An 11423-nucleotide genomic window follows, 5' to 3' on the forward strand; every position below is an offset into this window, starting at 1 on the left:
GGGGTGGAGGGGCATGGGGAGGAGGGGCAACCCTCCGATGTCCCCCTTCCCAGCCCAGAATGCTGCTAAGATTTCCATGTCACCTTATCTGCGCAAAGACCTGGCAGAGCAAGACCGAAAAAGAAGAGGGAAAACATCCCTACCCTGCTCTGCAGGGTTACTTCTTATCTATAATTTGTTCTAACTAGGTTCAAGGACTTGGATTTCTCTGATGCTGTTTCCTGCCCCCCTCCCTTTATTTTGTTAATCACTATGAATCCGATTTCAGAGCACTGTCAGATTTGGCTCACCCGTTCAACACCTCTGCAGGGGGACCTGGAGCCTGCATTTATTTCCTGTTTACATGCATATCATTTATGTAAAACCATTGTTCAAAACACTCCATGGGCTCTCCATCTGCATGTTAAGCCCACGTCCGGTCAATGGCCCTTAATGCCATCCCTGATCGCCCTGCCATTGTTTCTCTAGCCACGGGGGCCCCTTGGCTGTACGCACGCACCCTGCGAGCTGCTATCTCAGGCCTTTGCGTTTATTGTTCCCTCCGCCTGAAATGCTCCCCCTCCCCCTCAGCACCCTCAGAGAGTCGCATCTCACTATCTGAGGGTCTTTACTCAAGTGCCACCTTTGCAGTGACACCTTTTTTGAACACCTAGCTGAAGTCGTAACCCACCCCTAACAAACCCCCTATGCTCTCTCCTACTTTATTTTCTCTCCATAGTAGTTAAGACCATGCAACATACTATTTTACCTTTTTACCTGGTTTATTGCCTCTCTCTATTAGAGCATAAGTTCCATGAAGGCAGGAATCTTTCTCTATTTTGTTTGCTGCTTTATCGCCACTGTCCAGAGCAGAGCTAGCACATACAGGTACTCAGCAAGAACTAGTCTTTATGTATTTAGCGTATCCCTTCTTTAAGTTGGAACTGAAACAGGAGGGAAGGGGGCAGGGCACAACCTCTAAAAGAATGACATAGCCCTTGAGGCTACGATATAACCTGGTTAGTACCAACTAGGATCAAGATGGCGGAAGATTGGACTTCCAGTAGACCTTGAGCCTCATTATACGCTTCTTGTAATACATTAGCATGCTAAATGACATACTCACAGGCACCATGACAGTTCCAAAGCTAACCAAAAAAGGCCAAAAATTGGGCAGTGGACCAATTTCTGGAAATCTCCGCCCTTTCTCCAAAATAGTTGGAATAATCCTCGCACTCGTCAGCCTGTGAAATTACCCAGCCCATATTTCGGGGGCTTCTCGCCTTCTGCGATGGCCCACACTCTGTCTATGGAGTGTGTATCTCTCTAAATAAATCCACTTCTTACCTATCGCTTTGTCTCTCACTGAATTCTTTCTGTGACTAGATGTAAAGAACCTGAGCTTCATTAAGTGCTGAGACCAGGTGTGTGATCTCAATTAAAAGACAGTGGGTTCAAGCCGCAGTCTGGGTTTCAGCTGGGTTCAAGTCCCAATCTGAGTCGTGTGGTTTCAGAACTATTGGGCCAAAGGGATGAATATTTTCTGTAGCTCTTCACTTTAGTTTTTGCTTGTACCAGTGGTTTGCCCCTTTTAACTGCTGAGTAGTATTTCATAGTGTGGATGTACTGCACTTTGTTTAACCATTTACCCATTGAAGGACATCTTGGCTATTTCCAGTTTGGGGCTACTATGAATAAAACTGTTATAAACCATTGTGTACAGGTTTTCATGAGATCTTAAGTCTTCATTTCTCTGGGATAAATGCCTAGGAGTGCAATTGCTGGGTTGAGTGGTAGTTGTATGTTTTCTTTTTAAAAGAAACTGCCAAACCATTTTCCAGAGATGCTATACCATTTTACATCTCCACCAACAATGTAAGAGTGATCCAGTTTCTCCACATCCTTGCCAGCATTTGGTATTGTCACCCTTTTTTATTTTAGCCATTTTGATATGTGTGCAGTGATGTCATGCATTTAATTTGCATTTCTCTGATAGTTAATGATCTTGAACATCTTTTTTCCCTGCTTATTTGCCATCTGTATGTCTTCTTCAGGAAAATGTCTCTTTATGTCTTTTGCCTATGGTCTGATTGGATTGCTTGCTTTTTTAATATTGAGTTTTAAAAAGTTTTTAAAATATATTCTAGATACTAGTCTTTGTCAGATATGTGGTTTGCAAATATTTTCTCCCACTCTGTAGGTTGTCTTCTCATCCTCCTAACAGACTAAAAGTTTTTAGTTTTGATGAAGTCCAACTTAAAAACATTTTTCCTTTAAAGGTCATGGTTTGGTGTCAAGTCTAAGAACTCTTTCCCTAGTCAGATCCTAAAGATATTCTTCTATGTTTTTTCTAAAAGTTTTATAGCTTGAGTTTAAATCTATGATCAATTTTGTGTTAGTTTTTTTGTGTGTGTGTTAGTTTTTGTATAAAGTGTGAGATTAGGGACTTCCCTGGTGGCACAGTGGTTAAGACTCCGTGCTCCCAGTGCAGGGGGCCTGGGTTCATTCCCTGGGCAGGGAACTAGATCCCACATGCATGCCGCAACTAAGGAACCTGCGTGCCTCAACTAAGGAGCCCTCAAGCTGCAGCTAAGGAGCCCGTCTGCCAGAACTAAGACCCAGTGCAACCAAATAACTAAATAAATAAATTAAAATAAATAAATAAATCAATAAAGTGTGAGATTTAGATTGAGGTTTTTTTTTTTAAACCTATGGATGTCCAATTTGGAGCCTGCATTTTAACAAATCTTTAGAAACATCAAGGTCTGAGAACTTCTGGGGAGGGGTTTGTGGGATTTAGTTGGTGATGTGATGGCAAATGTTTCACAACCAGTTCTTGGTGGGGGAGGGATAATTTCCACGGTATAAATACAACCTTTATAGATGATTGCAAGTAACTGATATGATGTCCCTGAGCACACAGTTGGGAAGAGATCCACAGAAGCACACCATTATGTAATATGCCCACACTTACAGGAGATGCATATGACCTCAGAAGTACAGATAATAATAAAATGTAGAAGGAAATGATGAGTTTTGAGTATTTATCAACTTTGTTTTAAATATAACTTATTTAATTTTAAATTTATGTCAAGAACTTTGGAGGTTCTAAAAGTTTACCCTACTTGCAAGCTACATTGTCAGTTTCATGGATGCTGGCAGAAGACATGAGAGACTCCTGGGTTAGAGACAAAGGACTTTATTACTTACAGCAACTGCAGTAACTAGAGTGTCAGCATTACCTTGTACTAGTTCCCTGAGCCCCAATTCCCAAAGGGTGATGCAAAATGGCACTTATCCATGCAGTGGGTTGTATATAGGAGAGGAATTCTGCGTTTAGGGATCCGAATGCTAAGTTATCATCTTTTATAATGCTCAAAGGCAGACATTATCTTTATTACTCTGGACAATAAGAAAACTGCCCTTTTTATCTTGAGGGAAACACTATACAAACAAGTTTGAAAAGACAGTCCTGAACAAAGATAGTCAGTGCTTCCACTCACAGGACCAGCTGAAATGAGAGAGACTCATGAAGAATTGACTCCAAACAGCTTATATAATTTATTTTTTAATAATGGCTGTGTTTAACAACCAGCCCACAAAGTTCCTGAAAATGGAACAATAGGCCCTCAGAAGCCAATACATTGGCTCCAGTACACCAATGTATTTCGAGGAAAAAAAAAAAGGAAAGACTAAGGGAGAGATTCTCTTTGGATTGATTTCACCAGCTGGGAGCCCAGGAAGCCCCATCCATGGAGGAAGCTGTTTTAATGGTTTGTTTTCCAGAATGGTTATTATTATAATGGAAATTCTAATAATGCTTATTAAAGTAAAAATAGCAACTAGTCTTTGTTGCCTGTCAAGTACAGGTCATGCATTTGGGGGGCTTTTTATCTCATTTAATCCTCGCAATTACCTATGAAGTAAGGAGACTATTACTATCCTCATTTAATAAATGAGAAAACCAAGACTCCTAGAGGTCAAAGAAAAAAGCTGGGCTGGGATTGAGCTTGTCCAGCAAACTCTAGCTCTGAGGAGTTGAGAACTCACAGTCTTTTTTTTTTTAAATAAATTTATTTATTTTATTATTTTTTTAATTTATTGTTTCTGGCTGCGTTGGGTCTTTGTTGCTGCACACGGTCTTTCTCTAGCTGTGGCGAGCGGGGGTTACTCTTTGCTGCAGTTCACAGGCTTCTCATTGTGGTGGCTTCTCTTGTTGCAGAGCACGGGCTCTAGGCGCATGGGCTTCAGTAGTTGTGGCACGTGGGCTCAGTAGTTGTGGCACGTGGGCTCAGTAGTTGTGGCTCATGGGCTCTAGAGCACAGGCTCAGTAGTTGTGGCACACGGGCTTAGCTGCTCCTTGGCATGTGGGATCTTCCCGGACCAGGGATTGAACCCGTGTCCCCTGCACTGGAAGGTGGATTCTCAACCACTGCACTGCCCGGGAAGCCTGAACTCACAGTCTTAAAAGCAACTTTTCCACTCATGTCGACTGGCATTATTGGGACCCCACCTGCCTTCTCTCTGTCCCTCTCAGGAGCAGGGCTTTGTGGTGTCATGCTGGCAAGGGCCAAGGGCATAGATTTCTGGTCTCTGTTTGCCAGTGAGTTCCAGTGTGACCTTGGGCAGATTATTCATCTCTGTACCTCTATTTCCTCATCTGTCCAATGGACTGATGGTACTGTTCTGCCAGTCTTGCAGAGTTATCCGGAAAATCAAAGGTGCATCAAAATGGTCTGGGGTTGTAGTTTAGGTTGCGTGACTTTGTACCAGCTATAAAATCTCCGCAACACGCCCAACCACCCCCCCCCCCGCCCTTAAAGTTTCTTATTTGTATTATGGGGGCGGGGCATATGCAGTCACCATGAGGCTGTCAGATTCTGAGTCTATAAGTGAGATAATAGCTCCAGAAGGCTCTGGAAAAGGCAGAAAGCAACCCCCAGACGTGAGGTATTGTTTTTCACTCTCCACTGCCCCATCTCTTTCTAATTTCCTGTGGTTGTGCAGCCACCGGGCTCAGAGAGGGTCAGGTAAGCATCTGTGACCTGAGTCTTTGGACTGTAGGAGTGATGGTGGTTCAGGTGGGGCTGGTCTCCCTGGGGGCAGATAAAGACGCCCCCCACGTGCCAGGCAGGAGGTGTCTGAGAGGAGCAGGAGCCTTGGGTATAGCCTGCCTGTGAGCCTCTCAGCTCAGAGTCTGTTCAGAGCTCCGTCTGCGCCCCACCTGAGTTCCAGGCCTAGCGTCGCTGAGTGACTGGCTGGGGGAAGGCATTCTAAGCCCAGGGACCGCTGCGTACAAAGGCCTAGAAGGGGGAATAAACTTGGCAGGTTTAAGCGGCAACAGACCAGCCTGGCTGGAGAGGGAAAGGGGAGGAGGTCAAACATCCATAACCTGCTCCAAGCAGCCGAACCCACAAGAAGCCAAGGAGCCCCAAGGGGGCAGGTAAGGGATGTTCCCACTACTTGTGAATGCTCCAGATGCTCTCAGAGGAGTGGATCAGTCCCTGGTAACGGGCCGACAGCCAGCAGCAGCTCTGGCTGTGCCCACCGAAATCAGCTGACCTGTTCTCTTCCTCCTGTCAACTTGTTTGCAGGCTGGGTCTGAGCCAGAGGTGAGGGGGCTGGCAGGGCTCAGAGGTGTAGCCTTGAGGGCTTGCCTCTCCCTGCCCAGCCATTAGAGCCAACGCGACGTTACCAAGGTCCCTCAGCCTCCATCTGCCAGTTCCAGAAACCCAGTCCCCTGGGGGCAGGGGTGGGGCGGGGGGAGGCTTCTGGCAGCAGGACTGGTGAGTCCTAATATCCCAGCCTATCTGAGCGGAACGGGAACTCATAACAGACTCACCTGTTTACAAAAATTCCCAAAGTCCAGGCTGCACTCTGAGCTACTTACATCAGCATCTCTAAGGGGGGAGGACTTGAATATTTACAGCCCACTCAGGAGATTCCCCTGTGCCACCCAGGCTGAGGACCAGGGCTGTGGTTCCTTGCAGCTCTCTGGGGCCTCTGAGTTCAGACAGAATTGGATTTGAACTCCAGCTCTGCAACTTCACCGAGTGACCTCAACCAACATTCTGAGCCTCCCTGAGCCTCTATTCCCTCCTCTGTAAAAAGTGCATCTTAGTAATACACCTACCTTATACGTTGTCTTCAAGGCCAAAGGTATTAATCCATGATAAACACATGGCACAAAGGGTTCATTCCTAGTAAGAGCCCAATAAATGTGTTTATTGTTATTACTTTCCCAAGGTCAAGCATTCCATTAGAAAGCTCCTCTTTTGGTTAAGTTGAAATGTTCTCATGGCTGCAAGAATGATCTTCTTAAAACCCAAATTTGCTTGCATCACCCACTCACTTAAAATCATTCTGTGGTTTTCCTTTATTCTCAGAGTCGACAGAAGTCTTGAATTTGACCTAGCAGCCTTCAAGATCTGAGCTCTGCCCCCTCACCTTCTTGTTTTGCAGTCTTCGCTCCCTTCACACCATGACCTGGGTGAGGGGACTCCTTTGATTCCCACGGCCCACCCTGCTGGTCCCACCACCGGGCCTTTACATAGGAAGCTCCCATCACTGCTCCCCTGGAATGCCTTCCCCACTCTTCTTCCTGCTAACTTACCCTGTAGATCTCAGCTTGGTCATATCACTGTACCAGTAAAGTTCTCTACACTCTTACCAGGACAAATCCTCACCTTGTCATTCTCATGGCACCATCTCAAAGCTGACATTTTACATTTATTTCTCTGGTCATGTGTCCAATGCTTGTCACCTGTGCGAGACTCTAAGCTCCAAGAAGACAGAGACCAATATCTGCATTTTGCTCACCCCAGCATCCCCAATGCCTAACTCACTGGGCTGAGGTTTGATAAATATCTATGGAATAAATGGCCAGAATTGGCCCCTTGATAAAGTCCACCAGTTCAAACTTGGCTCCTCACAGCTGCCGGTGCCCTGGGCTAGAGGACTGCCCTGCAGGGGTGGGCAGGCACCTGCGGGACCCCCACTCTCCTCTCCTCTCCCTCCTTATAGAAGGTGGCTCTTCCAGACTTCCATGTCCCCCTCGGACAGGTTCTGGTTGTACCACGCTTGGAGTGGGATTCAAAGTAGCCGATGGGGTGCTTTTCAAGAGCGATTTGCCCATATAGTTCAGCCAAGTGGTGGGGCAGCTGAGAAGTGTTTCAGGATTTAATACCCTCCTCAGCCTTTCACCTTCTGAGGCCCTTGATCTCCATGTAATGAAGCTCATACATTAAATGTGCTTTATGGGATGAGAAAGCCCCACGTGGAACATGGACTTTTCACACCAGGAGGCCATTTTCGGTTATTGTCAGCCTCAGCTTGAAACATCACTTGGGGTGGGGATGAATTGGTGTTGTGAGTTTACAAGGGCATCAGTGAAAATAAATACCAGAGATGAAGCTAAACTCTTCCTTCTTGGTTTTTTTTCCTCGGCCGCGCCATGAGGCTTGCAGGATCTTAGTTCCTCGACCAGGGAATGAATCCAGGCCCACAGCAGTGAAAGCACTGAGTCTTAACCACTGGACCACCAAGGGAAGTCCCTTTCCTTCTTGATTTTAATCAGGGTCAATCTGAGGCAAAATGATAAAGTAGATGAAGAATATCTTTTTAAAAAAAGCGACTTGTGCTCACTTCGGCAGCACATATACTAAAATTGGAACGATACAGAGAAGATTAGCATGGCCCCTGCGCAAGGATGACACGCAAATTCGTGAAGCGTTGCATATTTTTAGGCTGAGCTCCAAAGCCATCGTCAGGTTTCTAACTGTGATGATGAAGCACGGTTACGTTGGTGAATTTGAAATCATCGGTGATCACAGGGCTGGGAAAATTGTTGTGAACCTCACAGGCAGGCTAAATAAGTGTGGAGTGATCAGCCCCAGGTTTGATGTGCAACTCAAAGATCTAGAAAAATGGCAGAATAACCTGCTCCCATCTCATCTGTTTGGTTTCATTGTACTGACAACCTCAGCTGGCATCATGGACCATGAAGAAGCAAGATGAAAACACACAGGAGGGAGAATCCTTGGATTCTTTTTCTAGGGATGTAATACATACGTGCAGATAAAATGCCTCAGAGGAAAAATAAATAAAAATAAATAAAAATTAAAAAGTGACTTGCCCAGAGCCATCTTTGGGCCCTTTCTGAGAAATCCTGTTTAGGCTTTTGTCTCCAGAGCAGGGAGAGGCCTGGAATTTTGCAGAGGTTATTAGGAGCCAATAAATAAGCACCTACCCTCCTCCTGCCCTCAGCCGCTGCATGAGGAGCTAGGCCTGTGAGGGTAACTTCCATCTCACCCTCAGAGCTCCACAGCCAGCGCCCACCTAGGCCTGAGGACAGCTGTGGAAGGGACACCAGCAAAGGGGAAAATGAAGAAAAAGAAACACACATAGGCTCCAGCCCCATCAAAGGGTAGAAGCTGAGTCTTTTCTATTCTAGTTTTCCCCTCAGCCTGGCCCAGGGATTGGCAAAGCTGGCTGTACTTCAGAGTTGGCTGAGGAGCTTGTAAAGGACCAGACTCCCAGGCCCCATCAAGGAAACTAAAGGGCTGGAGGAGGGGCAGCTCTGTCCACACGCTTCTCTACCCTGCGAGCTTCTGACTCCCCACCTGTCCTGGGGACCACAGGCGCCTTCCCCGACCACAGTGAGGCCTTCAGAGATGTCTGCTGCGTTGAGATGAAATCTGTAATTGACTAGACAGGATCCTGCTTCGCGGGAGGGAAATACTTGGGACCCAGACCCCACTACATAGGAGTGCTTCCAAGTCAGGGCACTTGCCCTCATTTCTCTGGCTCCCCTCCACAGGGGGCACACAGGGTGGTGGGGAGGGCCTATTGCCCACAGAGGGGCCCGCTCATGGCCCATGTAGCTGAAAGTGCAGCCTCTAGAAGCGCCCGCTTGGTTCCAGTCCTACTGCATTGATCTTTGGCATTGACCCAAGCTCTCTAGGACTCAACTATCCCCATCTGTAAAGTGGGGATGTTGATCGTAGTAGCTGCTCACAGGGCTGTGGAGAAGCTGAGAAGCGACAATACACATAACACCCAGCATGCGGCTTATGTTCAGTTAGATAATAATGTTATTATCGTCCAGCTCAGCAAACCTAATAACAGCAACCACTGATCGTCTTCAGTGGAAGCAGAGGGCCAGATGTGAACGTTCAATGCGTCAGAACATGCTGGCCTGATTCATCCAGCTGTTTTAATTTACGTTTCAGGAATTTCAGCCTCTCTTCTTAGCTCTGCTTTGGAGACAGAAGCATAAATGTTTAGTGCCAAAATGGATTCTGAGACCATCTGATTCAATCCTTCGTTTCACAGATAGGGAAACTGAGGCCACCTGACGTGAAATGGCTTGGCCAAAGCCACACAAGGAATCAGAAGAAGACAGAGCTGGGACTGGAACCCAGATTTCTTGTTTCCCGGACAACTGCGGTATTCCTGCACTCTACCAGCTGCCTCTGTAATTTAGAATGTATGTGAAATCCCTTTAACTGAAAATGCTAGAAAGATGTGTGGTTCTTGTGTTCTTATTCTTTTTCTTTTCTCCAGCTGAGGGTCATGGTCGAATAATATCACGGATCAGAATCTCTCTCTCTTTCTCCCTCTCTCTTTTTTCCTTTGGCTCAGAATCTAGAAAACAGCCTGGAGAAGAAACCAGGGTAGATCTTCCAAGCCTCTAAGCCTCAGGACTGGAGGTTTGTGTGGTAGACGTTCGCCCCCTAGTGGAAGGAGTGAATATGACAGGCAGGGAGCGGAGAAGTTTCCGCCTCCAGGACCTGGCTGCCCAAGGGTCTGACGCAGCTTGCACAGCCAGGCCTCCCTTACCTCACCCTAATGCCAGCACTGTCAGATCCCATCTTTACTTAAAATTGTGATATTCTGTTCATCAAAACACTTTTTGGTGTTAACTTTGATTTATTAAGACATTGAATTAAAATATTATTTATATTGATTATTTTGGGGGCACCTCCTTTAAATTTTGCACCTGAGGTGAGTGCCTCATTTGTCTCCCCCGATCGTAGTCTTTTTTAAATTTTTATGTATGTATGTATTTATTTGTTTATTTATTTTCCGACCATAGTCTTAATCCAGAAGGCGGCCCTGGAAGAACTCGCAGATACCTGATGTGCTGACCCCCTCACTTGTCGGAGGTGCCCTGAGGCCCGGCGAGGGCTGGGCTGGGCCGGCCTGTTAGGGCAGTGTGGGTCTGCTGCTTTTGCACTGAGATAATCAGAGCTGCAGATTTCCCAGGCTTTCTCCAGAAGCGAACGGTGACAAAGAACCTCTCCTTGCCCAAACTCTAGCCAGGCTCCTCTGAGCCCTCTTCTTCACTAGGCCTGTCAACCTGGGCCTATAAAGACAAGCACTAACATCGTTTCCAACAGCTCAAGGCCCCGTGACCCATGAGCCCCTTAAAGTGGCTGCCTGAAAACACTCAAGGCAGCCAAAATAATGTACTGTTTGTTCCAGCCAACATCTGAAGATAGTGCCCCTGTTTCCCAGTCTCTGTGGGAGCGTAGGAGCCCCATTCTGATAGAGGCCAGTTAGCAAGTCCATAAGGGCTTCACCTGGACCAGTCCCCTCCCTCTTTTCCCTGAGTCTACAGAGCCCCCAGTCAGCCCCATCCCCACTCCCTCATCCTCCCTTTAAAGCACCCAGTCACCACTGAATAAAGCAAAGTCACCCCAATTCACATTGGACTCTTCCAATGCAGTAATATACTACAATAGTATATTACTGATTAAAATCAGTCCTTACCACTTTAACTAGTGTCCAGCTTTTTTTTTTGAAATTTATTTTATTTATTTTTGGCTGCGTTGGGTCTTCCTTGCTGTGCATGGGCTTTCTCTAGTTGCTGCGAGTGGGGGCTACTCTTCGTTGCGGTGCGCGGGCTTCTCATTGCAGTGGCTTCTCTTGTTGTGGAGCACAGGCTCTAGGCGCGCAGGCTTCAGTAGTTGTGGCTCGTGGGCTCTAGAGCGCAGGCTCGGTAGCTGTGGCGCACGGGCTAGGTTGCTCCGCTGCATGTGGGATCTTCCCGGACCAGGGCTCGAACCCGTGTGCCCTGCATTGGTAGGCGGATTCTTAACCACTGCGCCACCAGGGAAGCCCCCTAGTGTTCAGCTTTGTTTCTCTTTGATAACGGCTGCCTTTTGAAGTGTGTCCCTTATGAGAAAAGACCCTGGGGCCAAGGGCAATTTTATTGCACAAAGATGCACTGAATTCTGGGTCTTCCTCAATGCCTAAAGCAGGGAGGCTTAGGGAATTCCCTGGCCGTCCAGTGGTTAGGACTTGGTGCTTTCACTGCCAGGGCCCAGGTTCAATCCCTGGTCGGGGAACTAAGATCCTGCAAGCCACGTGGTGCAGCCAAAAATAAACAAATAAAAACAAACAAACAAATAAATAAAACTTAACAAAAGAAAAAAAAAGCA

The 11423-nt window shown here is 46.7% G+C and overlaps 1 non-coding gene across 1 annotated transcript; it reads left to right on the forward strand.

Annotated features, from left to right (window-relative positions):
• Positions 1-7615: 7615 nt before the first annotated feature.
• LOC132364238 (U6 spliceosomal RNA) lies at positions 7616-7722 on the forward strand. Its single transcript, XR_009502777.1, has one exon. It is a non-coding gene; the product is annotated as a U6 spliceosomal RNA (small nuclear RNA).
• The last annotated feature ends 3701 nt before the right edge of the window (positions 7723-11423 follow it).

This window comes from Balaenoptera ricei, chromosome 3 (assembly GCF_028023285.1).
Source record: "Balaenoptera ricei isolate mBalRic1 chromosome 3, mBalRic1.hap2, whole genome shotgun sequence".
Taxonomy (NCBI): domain Eukaryota; kingdom Metazoa; phylum Chordata; class Mammalia; order Artiodactyla; family Balaenopteridae; genus Balaenoptera; species Balaenoptera ricei.